Below are 20884 nucleotides of genomic sequence, written 5' to 3'. Positions count from 1 at the left end.
ATACGATGAATTGAAATGATCGCAGGGATCCAGCTGATTCTACTACACCTCATTTGAAATAAAACGTTCATCCGTAGTCCGATTAGTAACCGTTTTTTTGAAAGCATTTTATAATTTGGTATTGCTTTTTTCCCCCCACGCCATATAAATAGACTTAAACCTTTTAAGGTACAAAATATTGTAAATTTAATTACAATAATTGAAAGAAAATTTGATACGTTTTTACAACTACTTAACGTGAAGGTCTATCATTTTATTTAAGCGAGTTTTTTAGGCGAGAAATGAAGATAAGCCCTTTGCTCCTCTTTAGTGGCATTTCAGAATATTGTACGGTTTTACCACTCTATAATATTTATGAATAATAAAATGAGTAGTTCAGAACGCATTTTTCGCTGTTTCTACCATTTTCTAGGCTGTTAACAAACGGTTTTTATTTGAAAGTGGCCAAAACGTGTGTTAAGGTTTATCTGTTAATCTGGTTTGTAACTTTTTTTCAGAGAATATATAAAATATGGTTCTTGAGTACCCACATTGCCGCGAGAAAACGTCTTTTTATTTATTTATAGAAAATAAAACTAAATGATTCCAATTTTATACTGCTGTCATAATGTTCATTTTAGAGTTTTGGTTAAACCGCTCCATATTACATGCTTGCATTGCTTAGAGTGTTTTTTTTTCCTTTAATATTTATTTTATTTTTTGGTCGCGGTTTATAGATCAACGGAAGAAAAAATTATTACGTAAACGTGAAATGCCGGAGTATTTACGTAATACAAATAAAATACAAAAAAAAGTGTGTTAGACTGTAGGCAAATAATTTTTGCAAGTTTCAACTGGCAAAAATGTTTTACTCTCTAATTCTCTTTGTCTGTCAGCCAAGCACTTTCTGTCTGCTAGAACGTCATAAAAAAAAAAAAAAAACGGATTCAGTGTGCGCAGACTAAGAAGCGCATAGGTACATGCATTAAAGGAGAGTGTTTTTAAGGTAGTTGTCGGCAGAGTGCACGCTTTTCAGCGAGGGAGTTCATTTAACTGTTACTGTTAAAATTGGAAATTGTACATTTCATTAAAGGTGGTATATATAAGCTAAACTACGTGCCGGATCGTTAGGCTTGCTTGGTTACGATATCTTTCAGACCGGAAGGGCGAAACTATATCGCTTACTCTGCCAATGGTAAACGTAGATATCCATACTATCGTTTTAGGGGACATAATGACCTTGACGCCTCTTCTGTCTCACCCTATTTACCTTGGAAACTCTCGGTTTTGTTTAACAATTGTTGCGCAACAATGCTCCTACTGTTAAAAAAAAAATTGTCTTCAGATTAAATTATAATTAATATGAACATGGGAACCAACTTTGTTTTGTGAGTGTGTTAGTGTAGTTATGATAAACCTGATTCTCTTCCGTACACAATGCGTTGCCACCAAAAATTCGTAAGTACACTATGCATAACAATAATTTGCAACTTGTTTAGCGTAAAACTTACACGTATTATGAAACATTGGTCCAAATTTTAGTAGAACTTTTTTGATTGGTGAAGTTAATTTAATATGATTTTAATTCGTCAAAAAAAGACGAAACATTTTCGTCTTTGATCTTTGAGATTCTTCTAAATTTCCCACAACTCGGCTGCTGAAGAAGCAAGATCTCATTGGTTTTAAAAACAGTGGAACATATTAAAAGCTTTTTGAGGTTCGGCTATAGATTTGTCTCAAGGCAGAATGCTCCAGAATACAGCAAAAGCGGCAAGCCTTTTAAAGTTTTGTATATTAGAGACAAACACTTGGAAGCGTGGACATGCTATCTATTTGAAAATTTACGGATCCAAGAAAGAGGTAGGAGTCAAAACTAATTCAAGATTTGACATTTCTGTAAGACTTGGTTGTCTAGCTAGTCAAAATGCTTCATTGCGCTTCCAGAGTTCATAAAATAGGGGATAACTATTTTCAAAGTGTTCATTTTTTCGGACAGCTAGGCGCCTTTGCACTCCTATCAATTCCTACAAAGCCTTCTGAGCGTTTTGGCAATTCTGACGAAAATTGGTAGTCAAAATAAAGTCATCTTTGTTTGGGCATCCTGTTACTCAGGAGATAAGGGTAAAAAAGGCGACACACTTTGAAAAAATTTCAAAAAAAAATCTTACTGTAACCGAAATCTTTTGTGGAGTTGTTAAAAGAAGGCTTCATCAAGTCTAGGAGTAGTGGTTAAAAACCTTAGGACAGAGTCAGCCGGTAAAATTTATTGGCTTCTCGCCTAAGTTATTATTCTATGCCGAATTGATCGTAGGGCCTCCTGATAGATAAGCTTAGAATACACATGCAGGCTTTGTCAAAAAGAAGTTCGCATGGCCTTAACAGAAATAGAGGATATACTTTTAGCTATCGGATGGCACTATAGAGCCTTCGGGTCTTAAGCTTTTTGGCCCACTGTTCAGGTATCTCTAATCGTTTCATATTTTTCTCTTCCCGAAGTAGAAAAATCACCTCAAGGGAACTCATTTTGGGACAGTCGAAAACATTCAAACGACTGTAACCGACCAGCTGAAGGCTATGCCAGTATCGGAGTTCGAGCACTGCTATGAGGATTGGAAGAAACGTCTCCAGCACTGTGTGGCTTCAGAAGGAAGATATTTTGAAGGTGACAATATAGAATTGTAATTCTTTTTGAATAAACAAATTTAAAAAAATCAGTCTCATTACTTAATTTACAGACCTCGTAAGTTGATACATCAGGAGAACAGAATGTAAGACTGAGATAAAAGTTTCAATTTTGCGATTAAGTTCCGTGAAAGCCCTTTCGCAATTACTCAAGTCGGCCCTAACCCTCCGAACTTAAGCTCTTACTTAATATTGCCGCGACAATCGAATCTGTAATATAAAGTCGTATAATTGTCCATCCAAGTCCATTCTGTAACTTTTTTTTAATATGCCTCAATCTGACTAATTTATGCTACTAGATTACAAAAGGATATTTGATAATTGAACAGCAAACGTTTAGGTATAACTTTATCTGGTCACACAGTAGAACCAGTTACCTGGACTGTGCAATCTGACACCTATATAAATGCTCTGCTGGTTACAGGTATGTAAGCATAGTAGCAGCAACATTCAACAGTTCATTAGATCGTTTATCATTCATAAAAAAGATTTACTATAAATTCATTCATGCGATTCAATCAATGAAATGAACATATTGGGGAAGATAATGTCATATTTGATGATAAAATAATAATAAAAAGCATAATTCAGTTCTGATTTTCTGAATTTCGCTTTTTAAAATTAAAAATCGCCAATCAAAATAACTTTTCTTGAGCTGAGTAACTTCTATATATCATCGATATTTATAATAAAATTTTAATATCATCCATGCATTAAGTTGCAGAAGAGAGAAGCGGAAGAGGCTGCAATATTACTCAAATTGAATATTGGAAAAGATAGGGCTGGTTCTTTTCCACCAATATATAAATTAATTGAGGAATTAGAAGCCATCAGTAGCTGTGAATACCTATATGTTTGTTTTTTCCAGCCCTCTTAAACAATATTGGTTAATGTGCAAACAAGACCACAAAACAATATAATATAAATAAAATAAAGTTGCATTATTTAATGAAGAATTAGTTTCGAAGGATTCAACATAACGAAATTGTGCGATAAATGTATACAATATTAGGAATTGGTCACTTGAACTAGGATACGCCTTATAAAATAATAGAAGAATGGAAAAGAAACCGGTTCCGCCAATGAGGAAGTATGAAGAGCGATAGAATAATCTGTAGAATATTTTAAGGCAAGGATTCAGAAAATTGACAGGAACAAGAATAAGTAGTCAACTATCTATTAACTATCTATAACTATCTGTAACTATAACTATCTATTAAGATAGTTTCAGAAAAGAAGTGTGTTTAAAGAAGTTCAGCATCATCACCCAACATCCTCTCCAGGCAAGCTAGCAAACGAATCATCACACTTAGAATCGTCTGTACAATTTCCTTCACCATTGTGGATATGCAAAACACAATAAATTCGTCGAAATTCCTTGAATCCTGAGGAGACTATTTTTACAGTTTGATGGAATAATTTGACTAGTTTCTTCTTGGCAAAGATGTACTGTCGCTGATGGTGTTTATTTCAATTAATTTGAACTAGTAATCCTTAAAAGCAATACTTCCAAACTAACATTTATCGTCTTTTAATGTTTTATTTAAGAAACAACTAGAAATGTAGATGGCTAGAAAGGTTGATGTATAAAATAGATAAAGATTAGATAAGACTCCAGGATGCTGCAAGTTGTCACCGTTTGCCATCTCGGCTGCCATATGGTTGGCCTGGGTAGGACCAAGGTAATGACTTCATTAGACAACATGTTCGCTTTTATAAAAGAAAGGTTAAGTAAATAATCTTCGGCAATTTGTTTGGGTGTACCATAGAAGGCCTGTTTTCACGTCATTAATTTTAACATCAACTCTGGCACGACAAGTCCAACAAAAGATTCTAACGTCTGTTCTAATAGAGTATGTAACCATTTTTATTTTTTTAGCCTCTTAATTTGTCATGGTGGTTATAATGAAGAAATAAAAGAAAATTCAAAAGAAATGAAAAAAGGGATTGGAAAATATTGAAGGGAATTAAGAATTTCTCGCTTTATAATGAAAGATATAGTGTGAACATTTAGTAGCAGGCAAAGTCACATTCAAGCCACATGTGATCTGCCTTGACTACTGCAATACTATAATGCATTAAGCCATATGTGCACTTGTTGTAAATGAGCGTGACGTAATCACCGTTGCATATCCTACTCTGATAAATACGGTCCAACAATCTTTATTTCTTGAATTTTACTCGTATCACAGCGCTGATCCAATTGTTCGCAATTAATAGAACTATTCGGTGGATAAACCTTCATTATAAATATCAATTAAATCGATTGCTTTTTGCTGACTATACTTCAAACTGTACAAGAATATAAATGAATAAAAAAATAAATGAAAAATTATAATAATGAATACGGAAATGAAAACCAAAAAGACAGAAAAAGATAGATACGAAACGACTCGGAAGAAGTCAAAGCACTCTATCCCGTTACTAGTACCTCGAAATGTATCAATCTTGTCGCATGGTCAGTGAAAAACCTCTTAAATATGTTAGATATTGTTTGGTCCCGTCGTATCATATTTTGATACAGAACTTAGCAACACGTGTTTAAATTCATTAACGAAGCAATAATCACAATCTTGGCACGAAAAGCTCATTTACAACAAGTGGATTAATCTCAATAGCTAAACGATTTGAGCAAAAACTGCAAAGAAAATTTGAAAAATCGATCCAGTAAAATGTTCACTTCTATCGTAGCGTCTAAACTAAATTACAAATATAAATCTCTTTTGTTTTCAAAAGCGTATCATAAGTATTTCCGATGTATACACCCAAAAATTGAAAAGCCGCACTATTATGGAGCTTCCGGCTCCTTAGAAGGTTCATAGAGGAGAATTTGGTGTTTTGACTGATCTGGAATCGTTCGGTAAAGTACTATTTGAGGATCAGCTGGATTGCCTTGAGCTTAAAGAGTACGCCCGAACGCTAGACTTGATACAAAAAGAAAGACCACCGAGTGCTACGCTCAAGAATGCAGGATATGGTGTCCACAAAGCGAAGCACCTGCTGGTAGGTATACAGAGGTGGCTTCTAAGGCCAAAATGGTAGATGAAGTGGTAAAAATTTATTTTTGATAAAACTAAAGTACTTATTAAATACCAATATGTATAAATGTTTTTTTTAAAAAGAAATTGAGAATTAGTTTTATAAGTCCAAGTAGGTGCCATCTTCGGAAATAAGCTCTTGGATAAAATTAGCTAAACGTAAATGCACTTCACTGAAACGATTTGAAAACTTTTTTAAGAATTTTCTTAAAAAGTAAAGTAATCGCCTATTTTTTCAGGCAGGCTTAACGTCCAGCTACCAATTAGGGTGTCGTGGACGGAGGGCGACTAGCAAACACACTTTTTTGTAAATTTCTTTCATTAACCATTAAATAAAATCCAAGGCCTAAGACCGGGAATCGAACCCAGTACCACAATACATATTAGCTTCGCAGGTAATTTTCTTAAAACTGACTTATACAATTTCCTTTAAACTTCTTATGCTTATGGCAAACTTGTAACTAATATTTAAATCTTTACCCCAGGAAAAATCCTTCTAGAAAATGCTAGGGAATTTTGGTGAAGAGTTCGGGTTAAGGTTTGCTTTAAAGTATCATCTACCTCATTACCTCATCTGGACTCATTATCTTATCAAAATAATAGGAATGCAGAATGTATTATTCTAAATTTGAGGAATATCGGTTAAACGTAAGTTCCAAATATTTCTGAATAAATTTAGAAATTATTTCCGCACGAAATGACGTCACACATTGCTGTAAAAGGAAGTCATGTGAATATTAGCACCTTAGTTTTTTAAATCAGCACCAACCAATAAAAAAGTTGAAATAAAGTTATAATTAGAACTCCTTCAAAAATAATCATTTCAATATAATATTGTAAAAAATAGGTTACAGTTGACTTTATATATTTCCACTTTTCATTTCTTTTATTTTATTTTTTATGATACAGAAATAATGATCTTATTGCCGTAAAGGACATAAAAATGGTAACTTAATAATTTTTTACGTTATTACCGTTTCTAACTAATTAAAACTGGATTTGTAATTGAATTTCCGTTTTATACTTGGTGTAACTGCTCTAAAATAACGCATTATGCAATAATATAACTTAAATTCTGTGACATTTTCGCTCATCAAGCCCAGTTTTACTGCAATAGGAAATTTAAATTACATTATTATAAAATTTAAAAAAAGTGTCTAGAAGAAACAAAAACTTTCTTGTGCAGTGAAGAAATTGCTTCTATAAACGTAACATGCTGCCGTGAGTTTGCAAGTTTAGAATGTTGGGGGGAAACTTATGACAATGCCACCAAAATTAGAACAGTACTTCATCTTCATGGGGTAAATTAAAGTGAAAACGTGGTCTTCAGTTAGAAGTGATCAAACTTAAATGTGTTCAGTAAGCCTCAAAAGGTTTGGTAAGTTTAAAGAATTTAGCAGGAGCTTTTTATGTGTTATTTTTAAACCCTTGTACGAAGAAGTACTTCAATTGTGCCGATTTTTTTGAAATTTGAACTTTCATCGTAAATACATGTTTCAGGGTTTTAGATATAGATTGGTGCACGGTAAAGTGTAAAGCAAAAAACCTAAATCAGTAGGTAAAATGTAATCTCTTTTTAAAACTAAAATTGGGTTCACTAGGGAAGACGCAACAGCAAAGTTTTGGGCAATATCAGCAAATCGGACAATATTTCACTAGATCAATAAATAAGTATTAGGTATTTGAGACTTTCTCAGAAATGCCCGAACAATTTTTACTTCGTGTAATCTAGAGACAAGTAAGCGGAAAAAAAAAGAGTAAAGTAATCGCCTATTTTTTCTGGCGGAGCTTAACGTCCAACTACCATTTACTAGGTGTCGTGGACGGAGGCGACTAGCAAACCTACTTTACTATTTCTCATTTAACCATTAAATGAAATCCAAGGCCAAGACCGGGAATCGAACCCAGTACCACAATGCACAATGCAGGTCTCGCCTCTTAACCCGCTCGGCTACCGTGGCGCCAAATATACGAAGATTACAACGGTAATAACGAAATTAGATTCTAATCTCTTGTCTAGAACAAACTTAAAAGGGAATTTCTTAAAGACAAACTTGTAAGACCTGCGTGTCTTGAACAAGTACAGAGGCTAAAAACTTGCATCTCCTCTATAGACGAATCAAGACGGGAAAGCATGAGAGTCTCACAAGAAGCTGTTTAAAGCAGGATAAATGGTAAGGATGTGGGAGATCAGTCTACTACTGGGGCGTCCTAACGTATGCTATTCAAGCGATGGGCCTAGAAATCCTAGACGGTTAATTGCTAGACATAACTAGACAATAACAGTTAGTGCAATATTTTCTCGGATAGTAAGGCTGCTTTCGGAGAAGCTAGAGCGAATTTAGATAAACTAGAAGATTCCTAGATCGAGTTCTAGGGTAGCTGTTCGTTATTTATTGCACGAAATATTAATAGCAAAGTACATGCTTCCACTGTCGTCCTTCCTGATCTATTACTTAGATATGTGACCATCATTTTTACATAAAACATATGAAGATAACTCTAGAAGGATTCTGTGGACTTGGAATCAACTTCCTTTCATTCAGAAGTTCCGTTTGAATAAAAAGATTCCATAGATAGTACTGAAGGCAAGCGAAAAACATTTAGTAAACAATCAATGTTAAAAGCAAATTCGGACCATTTAGTGCCTAGAGAAATAGCACAACAGAGAGTCGTGTGAGTTGAGAACACACAATTTTTCACCAAACTATACCCACAGACATGACAATTTCTAAGTAGCTTTAAACACAGGCACTTGCCAAAAAGATAGATACGCAAATTGCCTTTCTTACTTAACATCATTTTTCTGTAGAGAATTTAACAGCAGAAATCTTAATAATTTGCCTTTCTTAAACCAGTAAGAACAAAATAAATGGAATAATTTCAGCTAATTTTATCAATAATTTGATCTTATTCAGCTTTATTTCATCCATTTCATAAATAAAGTCCATTAAGAGGTGTAAAAGATTTTATTACGGTTACTGTATTCACATTACCAGTTAATAAACTACTAAAAATTGTGCAGAAATTTCAAATAAATTCATTACCGAATAAAAAATTAATCAATAAATAAATTAGGTAAGCAATATTTAAAAAAAAAAAATAATTGAAAAATTATAGATTCCTTAAAGCAACGAGCATTTGATTAAAACATATTAATTTAACCATTTAAATTAAATAGCACAAAGCTCTTTTATAATCAACGTTTACAGAAGCATTTCTAGACGATAGAAATGGACTGCAGATAAATGTTTCGAACGGTTTAGAGCTCAGTAAATAGAATCTATTGCCTCAATTAAATTCAAACTGTGTGATAAATGGCATGCAAACTATTTGTAGAGTAATTACTTTACAATAGAAATTTTAAATCTTACTTATATTAAGAGAAAATTACGAACAAATTAATGCTGTCATAGTTTCTGATTAATATTTATTTCAATATAAATTCCAACCGCTAATTAAAAAACATGTTTATATTCAATTAATTAATGAATCATTTATTCTAAATTTAACGCATGAGAAGAGAAATTTATCTAAAAACATGCGTTATAAAAATTAAAAAAATAAAATAAAATCTGAAAACCTTTAAGAGTTTAATTATAATAGTTTGAATAGAAATAGTTATTATTAGTTGTATCTTTTAGCGTTAATTTCGCCTGTATAATTATAATCAGGTAGTTATTTAGTTATTTTTTATTCAATTTAACTGTCAGTAATGATATTGCCATAAATTATTGATGACAATAAATTTGTAAAAATGGTTGTGCATTTAAATGCTCACTAATAAGAGAGAAATGTCCGTCACAGGTGAAAAGTATTATAATATAATTTATTAAATTAACAAAAAATTGTAATTGTTTGTGAAAAACTAAATATTTTTTTTTCGCCTATTAAATCATGTTATTGAGGAAAATTAAAGGGAAAACCTATTTACTGAGGAAGTTTTCCTCTTATATAGGTAGGTAACCCGTTCCTGTTGTGGATCCCATCAAAGAAGTAATTATTATTATTATTATTTTTTTGGCGCATCAACAGCTGAGGTTATAGGCGCCCGGAGCTTTTTCCAGGGCACTGCCGGCCTCCGGACAGTGTTCTCTCGTTACAGACAACACTGTCCATCCCCGGACAGTGAGCTGTAAGAAGCTCCTAGGAAGAGAAAATCTAAGGGTCAGCTGCTGGATTCGAACCCGGGACCTCCGCGTGGGAGTCCAGTATGCTAACCTCATAGCTAATACCTTCCCTAGTAAGAAGTAATTACTGCCATCGTTAATTATGTTAATTGTGGGAGTCAAGTTTAAGGTTTTTGGGTTTAGCACATCCAGGAGCCAATCTAAGCTCATTACTACGTATACCTAATTATAACGCTTTCTCATTATGCACTTTAAAATTGATTTACTAGCAAAATTTGGGCACATCCAAATAATTGACATAAAACTAGAAATTTGGGTTTCATAGCCATGAACCAATTTCTAGAGTTTGAATTTTGGGCCTAACAACGCTCTTATAGACCTCTCAGGGCATTCCCGATTTTTACCATCTTATAGTCCATCACTAGATAGTAAGAAGAAGTAGAAGAAGAGCGAAGCTTAAAGACAAATGAAGAGGAACGAAAGTCTCAAAAGGTTAAAATATATATATATATATACCATGAAAACGTTCTCTGGATGTTCTTTAGCAATGAGAGCAAACATGGGATATTTAAACAATAAGACAATAAGAGAAAACAGAAATCAATTAAAAGTGTGATCCGAATAACTACTATTTTCAAATAAAATCGAAAAAATTAAATGAAAAATAACAAGCAAAAACTGTAGGAAAAACAAATCATTCTCAACACCATTAATTGGAAATTAATAAATTGAAGTTGAATTTTGAATTTCGTTAAGTGACTTGAATGCTTTAAGAAAGAAGCCGCTCAAAAGATAGGCCAATACAATAGACTTATTTGAATTAAAATCAATCCAAGACTACTTATTTATATCTAAAACTACAATCAAGATTTAAATGAAACACAACATTAGCATGCAAATTATCCTTAAAAAGATCTGCACACACATATTGATTGAAACAAAAAGGTAGTAAATTGAACTTGTTCAAATACACTATCTTCTATTTAACAGCAATTAGTGCATCTTTAGGTGATTGTAATTCAGCCGGCTTTTATGTTGTGTACAATAATTAATTAGATATTTATCGATAAAAATCTTAAATGTTTAAATAATCGATTGACTTCGTGTAAAACCAAAAAAGGAAAAAAAAATTGGTTCAATGTTTCTTTCTTGGCCCATAGTTTTCGAAAAAAAAGGTAGGAGGTTGGCTTCAAACTTCAAGGTTTTGATGTCTTCAGGATTTCATTGAAACTACGACATCTCGGAAGGATTGATTGATTGCAGTGTAAAATTTATCAAAACTTAGGCTAACATTAAAATATTAAGAGCTTTTAAAAAATAAAATTTAACTGTGAGGAGTTTTCCTTATTATTGAGCAGGTTATAATGTTAACTCCTGAAGATAAATCAGGACGAGAAGTTTTCTTTTATAACCTCTACTACTGACTTTTTCACTTAATACAAAATAAATTCAAGCAATCCTTTCTACACTTAAGATAAATCCATCTTAAGAGCGTTATCCTAAATTTGAACCTAGACAATTTTTCTTCCTCTTTTATGAACCAGCCCTAAATTTCAGTGTCTGATAATGAACGAACTGCGCTATTAACTCACATCAAATAAATACCTTAATAACGAACCGGTTTCAAACTTTTAACACCCATAAGAGTAATTAACGAATCTTTTAGTACCCCGAACTGATTATGTGATCCTTATTTTTAAGACAGAATTGTTGTTGTCCAAAGATTGTAAAATTAAGAAGAATATTTTTAAAACAACAAAATCAAATAAATTAAAAATAATGGTGCCAAAAAAAAAGAAGAAGCTCTTAATACTTACTATCAAAAATTTTGAAGCCGTTTCAGTTCACACACAGAAAAAAAAAAAAATCACAAAAAGTTGAAAATATTCACGAAAACTCCGGCTTATTTTTAATCCAAAACAAAGGTAAACCGCGAACACAAATACATTAAACACAATACAAGGGAACACTGATTACATCTGAATATGATAGAAGATTTGAGCAGCCAAATCCTTTATTTTTAATATATTAGTCCGTTGGGCCAACTCAGAAGAGCTGTTAAATTCTTTGAAGTAGGATATAGCTATCCACTTGAAGAAGGAAGATCGTTACGCTAAGACATTATTTATTTTGTTTTTCACACTGGACACTCACACATAGCTTAAAATAAAAAAGAAAAACAGAAAACATACAAAAAAAAGTTTTAGTGGCCCCGTATTTTTGCTAGCGGAAGATTTCCGAAAAATTTAAAAAATTCTGGTCTGGTTCGCTCTTTGTATCTTTTTAGATCTAAGAGAGCGAACCAACAAAGACAACACCACCACAACCGATTGGTTCTTGAAGATGACACGGTCGGCAGGATGATGATATTTTGTTGTTGATGATGATGATGATGATGAAGATGATGTAAGGTGAATCAGGTGTGAATGTGTAAGTGAGGGCGGACCGTGTACACTGGTGGTTGGCGGTGCGTGTAGTGGCACCGCTTCTACAGCCGACTACGTACGCTCCACAGAGTCTTACTGCCCCCTCCAAGGATACCTACAGCTACACGGTACCCCCCACTTAAAAAATTCCCCCAAACTTTGAAGAATCTATCTCTTCTATACACCAGCCACTGTATCCTCAATTTTCTTTTATTTTCCTGTTTTTTATTTTTTATTTTTTTACTTTTACTGGTCTTTTCCTGCTTCTTCTTCTTTTACTTGTTCTTCTACTGAGTTTTTCTATTATAATAAGGAGTAGGGTTTCCTATTTATTTTTAGCCATTATTTCCATTTTTCAAGTTCAATAATCGAACAATTCCAAATTATTTTCTATATCAGTATTAAACGTAAGATTTCCCTTATTATTACTAATTTCTTTTAGGCCAACTAAGATTTTTGGTCAACATCTAAGCAGCAAAAACGGAGAACAATGTAGCTTTCTCAAAACTAGAATGAAGTCAGTATAAGAAAATTGCGAAAGCAAAAAGAAAACTTTGAAAAAAATAGGCAAAAAAATTTATAAAAAATTGTTAGCGAAAATCTCTGTAATATGAACATCATTTTCGAAATGATAAATACTTCTTGAATGACATCTAGATCTCTAAAGATATGCAGGAAAAAAACTTCCCAATTAGTTTTTCCTCACAGTAAAAGAAGCTGGGAAATCCAAACCAACTGAAGATTTAATTTTCTTTTTGGGTATTCTTAACTCTGCTGTATAGCTGAACTGTTCACCGAAATATTGGAGAATATCAGTTATTTTGTCCATCAAAGCTTGCTAGTTATATTCCACTCTATTTGAGTCCAATAATCAAGATTATGTGGAGAAAATTTGACTATCACTTGTCCATCATATCATCAATCTTTTTATTTGAGACACATTATAAGTGGAAGTGCAATTTCCTCTATACAATCCTGCGAACTGCTCTCTGAAGACTCTCCAGCATGGTTGGATGAAATCATTAATCTTCATCATGATTGCAAAACCATCTTTTTTTCCACAAACAAATCATTGGCATAAATAATTTTTTCCTTCCATAGCATTTACCCTATTATTTGATATATAATGTTAAACGATGTTCTGTTTTTCGATTCGCATTGCCGGTAATATTTACTTTATTATTTTTAAAAGATCAAAAAGTTAATTCTTAAAGCACCCTCATGACCATCCAAACTAAAGAAACCAAGTAAAATACACAAAGACATCCGCAAAAGTAGAATAGATTGTAACATGCCTCTTATCTGAGCCATGGTAAATTAACATTAAATTTTGGAGAAACTACACCAGCAGGAAATACAAATAATACCTAAAGCCAAACCCTAAAGCTGTTGAAAAAGACAAGTTGGGAAAGTTGACAGTTGAGAGAGAAGAACCTCAAAAAGAAACTTCCTTATAGTTGGAAGTTTGGGAGTACTTAAAATTACAGATAACTGGGAAAAAAGAAGTACAGCACACCGAAAGATCCTCTTGAAGGAAAACAGTTCAATTCCAGGTCCCAAAAACTAACTAAACCCAAAATTTTCCTTTACAAAATATTTTTGACAAAAGTGCAAAAAAAAAAAATATCTGGGGCTACTGATTCTATCATTTCTAACGTTTCTTTTGGCCTATCTTCAAAAATCTGAGCAGTTTTTTGGGAGGAAAAAATTAGAAAATATGTTGAATAAAGTGGACTTCGTTCGAATTTCGACAGAAATTTTGCTAAGGATCAGTTCTATTTTAAAGGCCCAAGACTATCAAAATGAATTCCAACATATGCTCCAACGTAAATTACAACATCCTTATCTGAAAACATTCAAAGATATGAACAATCAATCTGGAATTCTAAACTCCTGAAGCAATTTAATAGTTCCCGGCACCAATTAAGACCTAGTTTCCTCTCTTATTTTCCCCCCATTTCGACTATGGTTGTTTAGTGTATGGCGGTCTTTCTGGTGATCTTGAAGCTAAGCTCAAGCGCCTCATGAACTGCTTCATACTTTTTTATTTCCAGCATTCTCAGAGACACTCGCATTTCGTACTACTACAATGAGTTGAAATGACTTTTCCCCTGTCTACCGGCGCCAGTATTTTTTGGCTTCATTCCTTTTCCATGTTATCCAATCTCAAAGACCATTCTTATATTTTCCAACTCTTCAAGTTCAAATCCTCGAACCATTCTCGTAATACTAGATCTCGTTCCTCTGATATCTATATTCCCTCACACAGTACTTCATCCTTTGACAAATCTTTCCTAATTCGTGCTACCTCTCTCTGGAATTCCTTACCATCATCTGCCCGCCATGCTCCGACCCTTTCCATCTTTAAATCCGTTCTGTTCAATCATCTCCTTTCTACCCATCTTCCTCCGAAATAATAATTAAATTCATTTATTTCCTTAATTTTAATTCTTATTTTTGTAAATACTAACTTATTTTTTGTATATAAATTAAAATACAGCCCAAACCAATACGGCCTCCAATTGTTAATTATTAATTAATTCATAAAAACTCCTAAATCTTGTAATAAATTTAAAAAAGAGATCACTAAAACAGCTTTGGCTGCAGAAACTTTTCCGTGATACGAGCTTAATTTTATAACAATCTATCTAAATGAATACACGCAAAATGCTGAAACCGAATACCGCATTCTTATCTGAAAACAATCTTAATTTGGGTGTATAGGCTGAATTTGTATCTAGAACATCGCCTAATTTGCGGCAATATCTCAATTTTTTGAAGATTTTTCACTCATCAAATTAGCACAACCAAGATATAGATAAGACCAGCTTTTATTATGATCAGTAAGATCTTTAGAGGATCAGTGAGTTTCCTCCCAAAACAATCAGAATTACTCTCTTAGATGTTATAGTTCTGACCAGACACCACACTTTGTGTCATCTATCTCTGCAATAGTTCCAGATTCTAAGGTATACTGTTACTCGTGACCCTACTTTCCAGAACCCCGTTTGACAAAAGAAGGTTTACATAAAATGGTAGTTCGCCCAGTAATCGTAATGCCTCTTGTATTCGACACAGCTCTTCTGTACTATCCAACATTCAGCCCGAAAACCATGAACTAAGCCTTGTGTAAATAATTGACAGAATGTAAAAGTTGCTAGACACTGACAAAGTGGATAGACACCAAGAACCCTGAAGAAGCGTCATGAAGTCCAGTTCCTCCTACAACGGGCAATAAAACTGATAGACCTAGCCAATCAATTGGTTTGAACCCTGGTAACTTAACGACCAAAATTTCAAAAAGGTCAACGCCTTCAGGTTAAAAGCCTCAACCACCCCATCCATAATTACTAATCATGATATTAATGTAATTTATTAAAAGGAGAAATAGTTTACAGTTGAATATTTCCTGAATAAAACAGTCAAAAATAATGTCAACTTACAATTAAGACACTTCCTTCTGTAATTAATGAGGCTTGTTAGCCACATCGAAGAAAAACTATATATATACAGCTTTTCACCTTTATTAGTATTATTTTGTCAGTTAACAATTTTTTTTTTTGCTACCATTTGCAAATTTTATTATTTTGAAAATATTCTTTAATTTTGAAATTCCAAAAGCCTTAACACTCTTTTGGGTAAATCATAATCGGGTGAGGGGAGAATTATAAATTGAAAACAAATATTAATAAACTTTGAACTACTCTGTTCAATGAACTATACAAATTAATTAACAAAGAAAAATGAAAATAAATTAATGAGAAGCCAGTAACAGGTTAATGTATGTCCGGTAGTTTAAAAAACCAGAGAAACACCTGTTGGAATATGTTCGTTGGGGAACATATGGTCGCACGCTAGTTCTTCAATTACACTTCTCCTCCATTGATATTACATTTTCGACCGTTAAAGTCACCCACCCCCTGTTTATGCCGTAATTATTAATAGGAAATGGAAATTACTTTTATTTTAAGTATACGTCATAAATATGAAGGTTAATTTTTGTATAGAATTCATAAATTTTTTTATTTATTAATTTCCTGTAGATCAGAGGGAGGAAAAAAAAGCTAACTCGTATTATTTGATTTTTTGCGGCCGAGACAAATTTTGAAATTGAATTTTTACCATCAGTTAATGTTTTGAGATCGCGTTGAAAACGTAACACAACATTTTTTAGCGCAAGGGCTGTATATACGAGGTGTGTTCAAAAAATAAGGTGAATTTTCATTTTTCTTAAAAAATATTTATTTATTCATCGATTTTTATTTTGTCTCCTTCAAAGTAGTCCCCCTCAGATATAATACATATGTGCCAGCGTTTTTTCCAATCCTCGGAACAGTTCTGATATGCACTTTTTGGTATGTCCTTGAGCTCTCTCAGCGATTCGGTTTTTATCTCCTCAATCGTCGCAAATCGCCGTCCTTTCATGGGTCTCTTCAATCATGGGAACAGGAAAAAGTCGCAGGGCGCCAAATCTGGTGAATACGGTGGCTGAGACATGATAATGTCATTCAACAATTCCTGAGCGATGCTCATGCGACGGTTTTTTTGATCAAAATTCAGCAATTTTGGAACGAACTTCGCTACTACACGCTTCATGCCCAAAATTTCCGAAAAAAATTGCAGGACATGTGCCAACCGATATGCCGACAACCTCAGCAATTTCTCTAATTGTGATTCGACGATTCTTCTCAACATTTTCATCGGTTGTTGATGTGCTGGGGCGTCCAGGGCGAGCGTCGTCATTCACATCTTCTCGACCTTCTGTGAAAAGCTTGTACCACTTGTAAACATTTTTTTGACACAGAGTACTCTCACCGTACGCCACTCTCAACATTTCAAGTGTTTTTGAGCACTTAATTCCATTTTTTACACAAAATTTGATTCAAATTCGTTGATCCATTTTTTTCGACAGAAGAAAATCGCCGAACTCGCAAAACACTTGTCTTATTTATGCCTCTAACATACAAACTAAACATGCTATATAGCTACAACTTTGAAAATATGTTCGAGACAAGTGTACCAACATAAAAAAAAAAGACAATCGAAATTCGAATGTACGTAGCCCGCGAAATTTGAAAATTCACCTTATTTTTTGAACATACCTCGTATCTTACAAAATTTCACTTTATTAAAAAAAAAGGCAGAAAAGTCAAAATTGGAATTCAGGTATGAACGTACTTTCATTTAAAATTCAAAGGTATCAACCTAAATCATTTAACCATGCTTAAATTTACCCAATGGTAACTTTCCATTTCACCATCTACTGATTTCGTCTTCAGAGAGGAGATCGCGAGGCCACTGTTTTCTAAGACAGAATAGTAGCATTATCTGGTAAAAAGATGTTAGTCCAGTGGATTGTGATGAGATTGTACGTTAAGATGGAATCTGACCGACTTGGGTGACGATAGGAATGTTTAAGTCTATGAGAATGGATTTATTAGTGACTTAAAAAGATCAATTACAGGGCGAAGAACTTTAGACTACAAGAACTGGGATCTTTTGAAGGTTTAAACGTTTGGTTGAACCCCACAGTTTGATGCCATAAGCCCAAACTGGCTTTAATACACAAATAAATATGTCTTTTGTTGACTATAATGAATTTTAATCTGTTGTCTACCACAGTAAGTAGTCTTTTTTCAGTTCTCCAAAGCGCCTGGTGAGTTCTGTGATCAAGTTAAAGCCCGAGCAACTTTATTTCAGTAATTCTTCCAGCGTTCTGTGATTTTATAGCAGTACCCAACCGGGAAATTGTAACATTAAGCACCTTTATAAAGAGATAAATTTGAAAAAAATCTGTTCACGACAAATTTCATCAAATTAGGCTTCATAAACGCCTTGCGTAATAAAAAATTACTTTTGTTTAGTAACCTTTTTTTGGAAGAGGGATAGATATCCTCGAATTTGGAAAATTCTTAAACATCTGAATGTACATTTACTGATCGGCAAGAGTATGGCCATCAAACTAGCTACTAAGACAAACTACCCAGTCAAAGTAAGCTAAATATGCAGCTAATCTGCCCGCTAGAAGGCAAACGTGATGAATGTGCCACAATGAGTTTAAACTGAACACCCTTCCCGTAAATCAATTAAAGAGAAATAATTAAATAATAATGAAATACTTATGGAGGTTTTGAGCAAATTTCAGAATGGTTAATGACTCGCTTAGTATATCTAGACCGACATAATAATCAAAGAATTACCACCGACAACATTTACAAGCATTCCACACGATTAAAGGTCTCTATGTATGCACCAGAACGGAATCACAAACCGAGTCGAACAGCTTCTGGGCCAGCAAAACGAACTAACTGCTCTGAATTGTCATGCTTTTGCTCATGTTCAAGGTTCTTTTAATATCAATTTTCACTTTTAAAGAATGAATAAATTGGCACACAAACAATTTGAACGAACTAAACTAATCGTATTGTTGAAGGTATTTTTTTTTTAAACCAGAGAGATGTCTTCAAGTACTGACAGCTTTACCAAATATTGATGTAAGCAGAACTTTTAATGCAGCCAACTTTTAATAAATGGTACCTTAAGACGTTATGAATGGTTCTATTTGAGATACGATATGGAGCACTGATTATCAGGCTCAGAATTTTAAACTGTAAAAGTTTAAGGAGGAGTACGAGGGTCGTTTGAAAAGTCCGTGCAAAAATAAAAACTTCTTAATTTTTTGGGGTAAACCTTTTTTATTTTTCAACATAGTCTCCTTTTAGGCTTATACACTTCGTCCAACGCTGCTCTAGTTTGTTGATCCCTTCCGAATAATAGGATTTGTCCAAGTCTGAAAAATAGCCATTTGTTTCTGCAATCACCTGCTCGTTTGAATAAAAAATTTTTCCCGCCAGCCATTTCTTCATATTGGGGAACAAATAGTAGTCCGAGGGAGCCAAGTCTGGAGAATAGGGGGGGGATGTGAAACGAGTTGGAACCCTATTTCCATTAATTTAGCGACCACAACTGCTGAGGTGTGAGCTGGTGCGTTGTCGTGATGGAAAAGGACTTTTTTCTGGGCCAATCGTGGGCGTTTTTCTTGCAGCTCGGTTTTCAAACGGTCCAATAACGATGAATAATATGCACCTGTAATCGTTTTACCCTTTTCCAGATAGTCGATGAGGATTATTCCTTGCGAATCCCAAAAGACAGTCGCCATAATCTTTCCGGCCGAAGGAACGGTCTTCGCCTTTTTTTGGCGCAGATTCCCCCTTGGTAACCCATTGTTTAGATTGTTCTTTGGTCTCAGGAGTGTAGTGATGTATCCATGTTTCATCCACAGTGACGAAACGACGCTTAAAGTCATGCGGATTCTTCTGGAACAACTGCAAACCGTCCTTGCAACACTTCACACGATTTCGTTTTTGGTCAAGCGTGAGAAAATCACTCGACTTCCTCGATTCAAACGAATGCCAAACACAAAGAAATAGACCGATCTGGCTGAAACTTGGTGTGTGTTCTTCCAAGAGATGCTACTAACTAAACATAACCTTCATACGCGGTGCTATCTCTCTGACTTTGCACGGACTTTTCAAACGACCCTAGTATAGCATGCAGAATACAACTAAGACCCCATATAATAAGTCCAATAGTCTAGTTAGGTTTTGTTAATCATGTTTTATACCGTTTGCAAATTTTTTTATCTTTTTCTGTTTATTGAGAAATTAAGAATGTAACTAATATTGCTTTAAACAAATACAGACTCGTCAATTTTGATTTTAGCCGAGTATCGTGCTAACGAAGATAACATTTTTTGAGTAATTTTTTTTTTAAAGATAATGTTTCAGAGAATATAAATATGAATTATTAAAAATATTCATTAACTTTTCAATTAATAAGGGTTCTAATCATTAGTCAAAATTGAATGCCTCAAATAAAAGAGAAATATGTAAAAAAATGAAAAAATAAAAAATAAAAACTAGGAAAAAAAATCGTTATAAATAAAGAAGCATTTTGAAGACCTTGATTAAAGCTTTTACAAAATGATTTTTGGTGAATATCGAGGTGCGGACTTAAATAAAAACAACTTTTTTGCTTTATATCAACGTTTCGGTAATTTTTTACTACCTTCTTCAGGGTATTGTAAAAAAGTTTGTGAAGTTTAACGTAGAGTCATAACTGTTGATGATGATATACTCGTAGCTCTACATTAAACTTCACAAACTTTTTTTTTATAATACCCTGAAGAAGGTAGTAAAAATTACCGAAACGTTGGTATAAAGCAAAACAGTTGTTTTTATTTAAGACCGCACCTCGATATTCACCAAAAATCATCAAACAACAACGGTCGAAAAAAACCAAAACCATCACTTTTACAAAATATTTCTCAGACATGTATTTCTAGTAAAATGAGGAGCATGAATATCAAAGAAACGAAGAAAAAAAGAAAATGAAAATGAACATTTCTAATAATGATCTGCAGAAAGATCGGAGAAAACTCTCAGATGGCACGGCTTCGTAAAAATATTGAAAAGCAAAGGATTTACTAAGGCAAACCTAGATTGGATAAAGGAAGAATAACAAAAAGCAGACTCCAAGTAATATGTGGATACATGGTGTCATAGATAGTCCTAGATTTACCCTAGATAAAGGATATCCAGGATAAACCTATCTGGAGGATGAAACCATT

The 20884-nt window shown here is 33.6% G+C and overlaps 1 protein-coding gene and 1 long non-coding RNA gene across 13 annotated transcripts in view; both read right to left on the bottom strand.

The window, feature by feature from the left end:
- The window catches only part of LOC141450889 (uncharacterized), a 500259-nt gene that overhangs the window by 197956 nt on the left and 281419 nt on the right, over nt 1-20884 (bottom strand). The window lies entirely within an intron of this gene.
- LOC141450870 (uncharacterized) overlaps nt 1-20884 on the bottom strand; it is a 250752-nt gene that overhangs the window by 188132 nt on the left and 41736 nt on the right. For 2 of the 12 annotated variants that reach the window (XM_074121727.1, XM_074121730.1), the window contains exon 1: nt 11647-12322. The exons of the other annotated variants lie outside the window; for them this stretch is intronic. The gene's annotated coding sequence lies outside the window, so the exon portion shown is untranslated. Of the gene's footprint in view, nt 1-11646; nt 12323-20884 lie in introns of those variants that run through there. 12 annotated transcript variants of the gene reach the window in all.

This window comes from Rhodnius prolixus, unplaced genomic scaffold (assembly GCF_049639745.1).
Source record: "Rhodnius prolixus isolate KJV_2025 unplaced genomic scaffold, Rpr scaffold_8, whole genome shotgun sequence".
NCBI lineage: Eukaryota > Metazoa > Arthropoda > Insecta > Hemiptera > Reduviidae > Rhodnius > Rhodnius prolixus.
Note: the sequence above shows the minus strand (reverse complement) of the source record. Positions and strands in the feature narration are given on the sequence as shown.